This window comes from Orycteropus afer, unplaced genomic scaffold (genome assembly GCF_000298275.1).
Source record: "Orycteropus afer afer isolate SDZICR_OR568_19922 unplaced genomic scaffold, OryAfe1.0 scaffold00011, whole genome shotgun sequence".
NCBI classification, from domain to species: domain Eukaryota; kingdom Metazoa; phylum Chordata; class Mammalia; order Tubulidentata; family Orycteropodidae; genus Orycteropus; species Orycteropus afer.
Window position 1 is genome coordinate 21,637,637 of NW_006921598.1, and position 9,559 is coordinate 21,647,195.

The following is a 9,559-nucleotide window of genomic DNA, read 5'->3' on the forward strand; positions in this document are numbered from 1 at the left end:
CATTTTTGAATTATCTTCAGTAAGATTTTACTTGCATGCAATATTAATGATATTGTTGGATAATTACCACATTCTGTGGGATCACCCTTCTTTGGAATGGGTACAGATATGGATCTCTTCCAGTCAGTTGGCCAGGTAGCTGTCTTCCAAATTTCTTGGCATAACCAAGCGGTGCCTCCAATGTGGCATCCGTTTGTTGAAATATCTCAATGGGTATTCCGTCAATTCCTGGAGCCTTGTTCTTCGCCAATTCTTTCATTGCATCCACAGGAGTCATCTGCAGGGACCCAGGTGAGGGTGGTACAAGAGGTTTCTAACAGGGAGACAAACTTGTCTGTCGGTTTGTCCTACCATGGTGATGTGTTGATGTGAGTTTTAAGGCTGAGCCACTGGTATTTCAAACCCAGCCGGATGCACATGGTACACAGGTATCAGCCCAGCTTACAAACTGAGACAGACTAGGAAGAAGAAAGAGGCCATCCACTTCTCAAAGAATTGGCCAGGGAAAACCTTATGAATAGCAAAGACACACTGGTACATTACCGCGCACCTTTAGGAATAGTCCGTTTAGGCTAAAAGGCTCTCAAAATAGGACTGGGAAAGAGCTGCATCATCTGAGTAAACTCAGCCTTATGCATATGGATAAGGTAAAGCTTTCAAGACCTCCATTTGCTGATGTGGCACAACTCAAATTGAGGAGAAACAGCTGCAGACATCCATTAATCATCGGAACATGGAATGTACAAAGTATGAATGTAGGAAAATTGGAAGGTGTCAAAAATGAAATGGAACGCATAAAGATTGCTATCCTCGGCATTAGTGAGCTGAAATGGCCATTTTGAATCAGACAACCATGATCTACTATACCAGGAATGAGAGTTTGATGAGGAATGGTGTGGCATTCATCATCACAAAAGACGTTTCAAGATCTGTCCTGAAGTACAATGCTGTCAGTGATAGATAATATACATACGCCTACAAGGAAGACCCGTTAATATGACTATTATTCAAATTTGTGCACCAACCACCAAAGCCAAAGATGAGGAAATTAAAGAATTTTATCAACTTCTGCAGTCTGAAATTGAACAAACATGCAATCAGGATGGGTTAATTACCACTGGTGACTGGAATGCAAAAGTTGGAAACAAAGAAGAATCACCGGTAGTTGGAAAATTGGGCCTTGGTGACAGAATTAATACTGAAATTCTCATGGTAGAATTTTGCTAGACCAACGACTTGTTCATTGCAAACACCTTTTTCAGCAATACAAACGGCGGTTCTACACGAGGACTTCACCAGATGGAACACACAGGAATCAGATTGACTACATCTGTGGCAAGAGGTGGTGGAAAAGCTCAATATCTTCAGCCAAAATAGGCCAGGAGCTGATTGTGGAACAGACCATCAACTGCTCATATGCAAGTTCAACTTGAAGTTAAAGACAATTAAAACAAGTCTAAGAGAGCCAAAATATGATCTTGAATATATCCCTCCTGAATTTAGAGATCATCTAAAGAATAGATTTGATGCATTGAACACCAACAACTGAAAACCAGAAGAATTGTGGGAGGATATCAAGAACATTATCCATGAAGAAAGCAAGAGATCACTAAAAAGACGAGAAAAGAAGAGAAGACCAAAATGAATGACAGAAGAGACTCTGAAACTTGCCCTTGAGTGGAGAGTAGCTAAAGCCAATGGAAGAAATGACAAGATAAAGGAGCTGAACAGAAGATTTCAAAGAGCAGCTCGAGCAGACAAAACCAATTACTATAATGAAATGTGCAAAGACCTGGAGTTTGGAAACCAAAAGGGAAGCACACTCTCAGCATTTCTCAAGCTGAAAGAATTGAAGAAAAAATTTAAGCCTCGAGTTGCAATATTGAGAGATTCTATGGGCAAAATATTGAATGATGCAAGAAACATCAAGAGAAGATGGCAGGAATACACAGAGTCACTGTACCAAAAAGAACTGGTTGATCTTCATCCATTTCAGGAAGTGGCATATGATCTAGAACCAATGGTACTGAAGGAAGAAGTCAAAGCTGCAATGAAAGAATTGGCGAAGGAAAAGATATAGGGGTTGGCAAAAAATAGATATGGGAAATAAAAAGAGGTGTCAAGGAGCTCTGGGGCATAGTGGGTCAGGCATTTGGCTGCTAACCAGAAGGTTGCAGTTCAAACCCAAAATCAACTTGATGGCAACTGGTGATTATGATCCTATCAAAAGAGAAAGTAAAAAATACAGTAAAAGCCAGAGACCTGGTTGCAAACCAGAAGCTGGCTGGCTGGATTCTTTTGATGTACTTCAGGAGGATGGCTGCATTGTTAAAGAGTTTCTACAACTTGTTTAATAGGTTTCTTCCAATATGACATCCTACCATTTGGAGAAGGGTTAAAGAATCTGGATCTATTTGGCCTAAATGAGATTTAAAGGGTAATGTGTTAACTATGCTCAGATATTTTATGTGCTCTTGTTTTCAAAGAAGGATTAAATTTGTGCTTTTTGACTCCAGGAAGAAGAAAAACAAGAGGAAGCAAATTGTGGCTTAATATAAAGAACTTCTTATTAAGTAGACTACCTTGGGAAGTAATTAACTTCTGTTGAAAAGAGTCAAGGACAGGATGGATTAACACTATTAGGGGAACATTGTGAACATTTCATTTAGCAGCTGTTCAGGGTCCTTCCTAATTTTAAGAATCTGATTCTACTATTCAGTACTGTGTATTGAGAACCCTGCATGTGCCAGGCACTGCATTTTAATGAACATTGTTTTAAGCAGATCCATGGATCTAAGCCACCTGTATCATTGTGTATGGAACTTTCCCCTTTCCTCCTACTCCAACCCTAAGCATCCAGGCAACTTCTCTCTGGCTTCTTGAGGACTTAGGATGCACTGTGATCAGTCTTCCAGGAACTGAGTCATTTTACGTGGACAGAAGTCCTGTGAGCAGTCATTGCAGAAAGGCCATCCTTCAAAGTGACATTATCATAAGGTTGGGCTTATAGTTATGGGAGATTGTAAATATAAATGATGGCTCAGAATACTGCCACAAATATTGATAATTGCCTGTATGTTTAACAGTGTTGCAGAGAAGGTTACTCTTCTGTAACAGTGGCATGTAAATCACTACATGCCAACCTAGCAGTAGTGATTTCTTTTCAATTCTCAGGATTATTTTTGAGTATTCCAAGTTTCTAAAAACCTGAAGTAGGAGAGACTGGATGCTAGCTTAGGTGAAAACACCTCTCCATCTCTCGTTTGAGAGCTCCTCCTGCCTCCTTTCTTTTTAATAAACTTTGGTTCATGTGGAAAAAAAAAAAAAAAAAGCCTAAAGTATGGTTTACATAAATGTGAGTATTGGGATTAACAGAAAAATAAAAAATTGAAATTCATAACTTACCTCTATTTTTTTTTTTCTGCCTTGATTTTTATCCCTTTATCACCTTGCAAAACCTTGAACAACTAGAGGTATCAGAGACTACAAGGCTATTAGGAACACGTGCTGGTGACAAGCATGGGAAAGGAGGGAGTAGCAGCACAGGACAGCTGAGGAATGGTCACCACCAATGACCCTTAATATTTCTACTCCCCACCATGTAAAGACACCCATAGATATAGGTAAGGAGACTTTGGGTGGCACAAACAGTTAAGCATTTGACTACTAGCCAAAAGGTTGGCAGTTTGAAACCACCCAGAGGTACCTTGGAAGACAGGCCTGGTGATCTACTTCTGAAAAATCATAACCTCAACATCCTATGAAGCAGTTCTACCCTGCACACATTGGGTTGCCATGAGTTGGAATCAATTCAGTGGCAACTACAATAATAAGACAACATTGGTAAAACAGAAGATCATCTGTGTTAAATCATCTACACAGTTAACCTCCACAAATTAATATGGGACATAAAATAAGTGTTTCTTCCCTCCCTTCCTGTTAGAGACTATAAATCCCGGACCAGTGGTACTCAACCCTGATTTCACATTAGAATTATCTGGGAGCCATTCAAAACCTAATGATGTGCAAGCTCCATATGGTAAACATTAATTATGCTCACAAATATTTCTATTACCTCTGCTTCTAAGAACTTGGGAAGATTGCACTTCCCCAGCTACATGGAATTAGGCATGCTATGTGACTTGTTTTACTAATAAAGTTCAGCAAAAGTGTACAGAGTTACTTCAGTGTGGAATATTTGAGAGTTGATATTCAGTTCAGGAGGTAACATATGATCACAAGAATCAATGTTATTGAAAGAAGAAATCCAAACTGTACTGAAGCCATTGGTGAAAAACAAGCCTCCAGGAATTGATGGAGTGCCAAATGAGATGTTTCAACAAATGGATGCAACACTGGAAGCACTCACTCATCTATGCCAAGAAAGTTGGATGACAGCTACCAGGTCAACTGACTGGAAGAGATCCATATATATGCCCATTCCAAAGAAAGGTGATCTAACAAAATGCAGAAATTGTCAAACAATATCACTGATATCACACACAAGTAAAATTTTGCTAAACATAATTCAAAAACAGGAAATTGGCATAAATTCAAGCTGGATTCAAAAGAGGATGTGGAACAAAGGATATTATTGCTGATGTCAGATAGATCGTGGCTGAAAGCAGAGAATACCAGAAAGATGTTTCCCTGTACTTTATTAACTATTCAAAGGCATTCGACTGTGTGGATCATAACAAATTATGGATAATAATGTGAAGAATGGCAATTCCAAAACACATAATGGTGCTCATGAAGAACCTGTACATAGACGAAGAGGCCAGAATCTGATTACCCAATAAGCAATGTATTAGTTTTATTCATCACATGATGTGGTGAAAAACATGTAAAGCTGTTCGCTACAGATTAGTGAGTAAGCACAAGAAAGCCGATGTTTACCTTGCTTACTGGGTACTCTATCCTTGTCAGGGATTGTAAATTTGAAAAGAGGCTTTATGCAGTGTAGTAAATTACCTGGTATGGCTTTTCTAGCCATAAGTCTTTGGAAACTCCGTGGTAGAATTTGCCATGAGCAACTGAGGAGCTCCTGATTGTTAAAGTTATCCACTTGGGATATTTCTGTTGAGAGTGGCACAAAGCAATGTTCTTGGAAGTTTGCTCTCTCTCAGGTGTTTAGAATTCTGATGTTGGGATTGGTTAGTTGACCACTCTGCCAGGCTCAAAAGGAGCCCTTCTAAAGGCAAAAGGAGTCTCTCTGACTGTTGGCTGAGAAGGACATGCTACTGAGAGAAACACACTCCTGAGAGACACATGCTGCTGAGAAAGAGACACCGAGAGACATGCACTGCTGGGGGAGACTGAAAGAGACTGTTGGCTGCAAGACAGTGGGCTGAGAGACTGAGCATTGTCCCTGAACTTGAATTGTAGCCTGGTGCTTCCCTAATAATCCCCGTAATCTGTGAGTTCTGTGTGGCCACTGTAGCTAATTATCAAACCCAGCAGAAAGGTGGGTGCTGAAGGAGGAACAGTTGGTGTCAGGGTTGATGAAATGGCTGGAGGGAGGCAGCATGTCTGGCCTCACAGGAATAGGCCTTGGGCTATTGGTGGTGATTTTGTCTTCCTCTTGTGGGGTTAGAGGAGGTCAGAAGATGCAGCCTCCTTGCCCCTTTGGCACTTTAATTCTGTAGGAAGGTGCTGTGGGGTTGGGAAAGACATGGATTCCAGCCATACCTAGAAGCAGAGTCTTTGAATTTTTCTGTGAAAACTGTGAATTTTTCACTACAGATAATATTAACTAAGCACAAGTAAGCTCATGCTTACCTTGCTTATTGGATAATTCACCTACACGAGGCAATCATTCAAACAGAACAAGGGCATAAACTGTGGTTTAAAATCAGGAAAGTTATGCATCAGATTGTATCCTTTCATCATACTTATTCAATCTATATGCTATAGTCCCACAAAGTGGACCATGTGAAGAAGAACATAGATTAGAGGAAGACTCATTAACAACTCACAATATGCAGATGACAAAACCTTGCTTGTTGAGAGTGGAAATGACTTAAAGCACTTAGTGATGAAGATCAAAGACTGCAGCCTTTAGTATAGATTCCACCGCAACATAAAATGAAAATCCTCACAACTGAACCAATAAGCAACATCATGATAAATGGAGAAAAGATTGATGTTAAAGATTTCATTTTACTTGGATCCACAATCAACACCCATGGAAGCAGCAGTGAAGAAATCAAATGACATACTGCATTGGACAAATCTGCAAAAGACCTCTTTAAAGTGTTGAAGAGCAAAGATGTCACTTTGAGGGCTAAGGTGCACCTGACCCAAACCATGGTATTTTCAGTCACCTCATATGCATATGAAATCTGGACAATGAATAAGGAATACAAAGAACAATTGATGCCTTTGAATTGTGGTGTTGGCAAAGAATACTGAAAATAGCATGGACTGCCAGAGTAGCAAACAAATCTATCCTGGAAGAAGTGCAGCCAGAATGCTCATTTGAGACGAGAATGGCCAGACTTTCTCACCTACTTTGGTCACACGGTCAGAAAGGACTAGTCCCTGGAGAAGAACATCATGCATGAGAAAGTGAAGGGTCAGAGAAAAAGGGGAAGACTGTTAACAAGATGGATTGACACCAGGCTACCATGATGGGCTCAAGCATAGCAAGGATTGTGAGGATGGAACAGGACCAGGCAGTGTTAGTTCTGATGTACATAGGGTTACTTTGAGTTTGAATTGACTCTACAGCACCTAACTACAACAACAACATAGCATCGCCCACCCATCATCTACTGGTACCCTTGTTTGACATTGAACATAAGTGAGAAACATATTTCTGTTTTAAGCTACTGGGATTCAGCAGTTGTTTGCTCTATAGCACTCATACTTTTCTCATGTTAGTCTTATGTTAAAAACAATTTGAATGTGTGATTACAGAATGTAAACTGTTCTTTTGTTTGTTTATTTGTTATAGAAAATGGCTCCCAAGTACAAATCAACTCTTCTAAACCTATTCAAACTCTTCATGAAAAAAAAATGTCAGTTGTTTACTTATTGAAAACAGATTAGTTTACAATATGATGCATATACATGGCCACATGTTTATTATTGTGGATTTCAGTGATTTTGAACCATCAGTTTGTCTATTTACAACTTTTACCTTAGGCAGATTAGATTTAGGGATCTCTGAATATAAATGATGCAACTCTCCTCTACTGAGGCAATATGAGAATACATATGATATATTAGTGTCTGAAAACAACTTGTTCTCTGATCAGATCTTACTCTCCTCATTTTACAGATGAGAAAACTGAAGATCAGAGAGATTAAGGTTAAGATTAAGGTTTTACTGTGGTACATACACACAATGGAATACTACTCAACACTAAAGAATAATGTAGAATCTGCAAAACACTGCAGAATGTGGATGAAATTGGAGGACATTATGCTGAATGAAATAAGTCAATCACAGAAGGACAAATATGGTATTAGTTCATCATTGCAAAAAGTCAAGGAAAGGTTTATATGTGGAAGGAAACTTTCTTTGCTGGTTACCAGGGGTGGGAAGGAAGAGAGGGAACACTGAAAAAAACAAATAAAGATTAAGGTTTTACAGAACAATCCCTGAGGAACTTGTTCAAACTGCAGATTTCCTGAGCTTCACACTTAACAAATTTTTATTCACTAGTTTGGGGTAATAAGTTTTCCCCAACCAGTATCTTTTATATACTTTGTCCACAAATTATAAAAAGAAACTTTGTAAATACCATAAAGCCTTTGTATGCACTATGTTATCTGTCTAGAGAAGAATAGCCACCTCATAGTCCCACTTACTCTTACCATCAGGGTTATTTGGTGTTTAGCTTACCTAGTGCCACGCACAAGAATGTACCACAAATGGGATGCTTGAACAAACAGCAGTTTACTCTCTTACAGTTTGGAGGCTTTAAGTCCAAGTTCAAAGTGTCAGGCTTTAGAGGGTGTGTGAAAGCCCCTCAACCTTGGGCTTCAGCTTTGCCTCTTGCTTCCGGCCCACTGAAGCTAGAGGCATCTCTTCACTCAGGAAGCTATTGACTGCTGAAGCTAACAAGCCCAAGGTCAACAAATAAAATGGCACAGTCCTGATGTTACCAAACTACATGGCAGGCCATTAATTCAAGTCCATTGTAAGTCCCAAGGTCAACAGAGCATGGCAGGCTGCTGAACAACAACACGGCTACATGTAGGGTCCAAGCATGCCATAAGCTTGAGACCATTCCCAAAGCTGTTTCTTTCATATGGGAAGAGACCACATCCTTAAAGCAGCTACTCAGCTGCTTGTGGTAGGTACCACCATGAAGATGATTGCCGGTCTCATCATGGGGAGTAACTACCACCAGCTGCCCAGCCAAGCTGACACACAAACATAACCACCAAAATTCCATCCCTTGTCAACTTGGCACCTGTACAGATCTTCAGTGGGTGGTATCTGTACAGATCTCCTTCACTGGGTGACTCCAGTCCCTTAGTTCCTGAGTGGTGACCTCACCCCCTTGGCCTGGTGGGTCCCATTCCTCTCCCTCTTGGACATGGCAGCCCTGCCCCCTCACCACTGGGCAGCGGCTTGACTCCATCCCACTGGCCCACATGAATGAGCAGCCCCACACTCCACAACCAAATTGATGAAGGTCTGGCTCTTAGAAACCTAGGTCGCTGTGGTGGTTCCACTCTCAATGGCCATAGTCCTACCCTTAAGGCTGAGGCAGCTGTTTCCCGTTTCCTTGGTATTTCCGCTTCTGGTGCTTAATGCCAAAGACAGCCCACTCCACAGGAAATCTTTCTGCCCCAAAAGTACTCAGCTCACTTGCTCCGTGGGCTGGCCAACCTGCTAATCCACTTCATGTTGATCTTTTCTACCAATTAATGCCCTAAGGCAACCCAGTCCACCAGGATGCCATCTGCACAATGGCATCCAGCTTTGTCCTCTGCGGGCTGGTAAGGCTGTCGCTGTCTCCTGCCAATCTCTTGGCTCTGCTCTTGCCATCTCTCACGCCGCATGCTGGGGTCTCTGTGCCAGCGTCTCGGGTCAAGGACGCACTCCACTCCTGTTTCCAGATTTTAGGTATCTGTCAGAGCAGCACCCCACTCTCTCAGTACTATATTCTGTTTTGGTTACCTGGTGCTGCTCTGACAAGAACTTACCACAACTGGGATGGCCTTAACAAATAGGAGTTTACTCTCTTACAGTTTGGAGGCTTTAAGTCCAAGTTCAAAGTGCCAGGCTCTAGGGGCTGGGTGAAAACCCCTCAACCTTAGGCTTCACTTCTGCCTCCTGTTCCCAGACCACTGAAGCTAAAGGGATCTCTTCATTCAGAAAACTACTGGCTGCTGAGGCTAACAAGGCCAAGGTTGACAAATAAAATGGGACAGTCCCAATGTTGTTGTTGTTGTTGTTGTTGTTGTTATGTGCCATTGAGTCAGCCCTGACTAATAGCGACCCCTTCTTGGGTGCCAAGGCAGTATCACTATGGAAGTAGATTGCCCAACCTTCCTTCCAAGGAGTGGCTGGTGGGTTTGAACCACCAGCCTTCTGGTT